We start from the raw sequence: 1,044 nt of genomic DNA, 5'->3' as shown, positions 1-1,044 counted from the left end.
TATAATAAAAATTCCAATTTGATCAATAAAAGTTTTTGTGTGAATGCTTTTATTTTTTTGACAACAAGCCAAGCATATGATTCGCAAAGTAACCCGAAATTATTATCAAATAATGTATAATAATAAGTTATATTATTTCATATATATTTTCTTAAATGTTCATATTTTATTTGAAATATTACTTTGGTATTGTGTTTTATTTATTTTAGTTTAATATACAAATAATACGAGCCTTACGAAAAGACAAATCCATTTATGCCAGTAGCCGAATACAGTAATATGTCACCATTTTGAATTTATAAGTACTCAACTTATCACATGAAGCTGATCTTAAATTGAATTACATATTCAAGGAAAGGCATTAGATAAGCAATATTATTCTTCAATTTACCGTAAGCCTACGCATTATATTTTAAGGTGAATTTCCGCTGAAATATGAATGCTCCGATTTATGGTTTCGTCTCTTATTTCATGAACATATTAAATTGAAAGACTTCACTCAAGCACGAAATTGCAAACTTAACTTAATTGCCAAGGACTTGAGCCCCAGAAAATGAGCACCCTTTCAACTCGCAAATGAAGCATATGGGCTCAAATGGATTATTTACCTAATTGTTAGAGCACATGATGCAAGCACATTAATTAGGCAGCAGAAACTGGGTAATTACGGCCATTAAACGCCGGAAGTAGCAGAACATTAGGTGTGTGTGATTAAATTTTTCATGATTTTTCTCCTAATTTACCGTCCTTAAGTGTAGCGAACGCTTTTGTTGACGCAGCTCGTACCCAGTTGCGTTCGATGTACAGAGCAAACTTTTGAGGAATTGCGAAATATAACAATTTAAAGTGAATTAACTTTATGATTTTTGCGGTCAGTTTACACTGGCAAATATTTATCTGATGTCATGCGCAACATGAAATACGCAACAGCATACTTCCACATTGCATATCCCAAGCGAACTCAATCCTTTGAAGGTTTTCATATCTAAATGCTTGGCAGAACATAATCGTAGCTCTTTAGATCATATCTTACTTGAGAATGTC

Source organism: Teleopsis dalmanni, chromosome 1 (assembly GCF_002237135.1).
Source record: "Teleopsis dalmanni isolate 2A chromosome 1, ASM223713v2, whole genome shotgun sequence".
Classification (NCBI taxonomy): domain Eukaryota; kingdom Metazoa; phylum Arthropoda; class Insecta; order Diptera; family Diopsidae; genus Teleopsis; species Teleopsis dalmanni.
Note: the sequence above shows the minus strand (reverse complement) of the source record.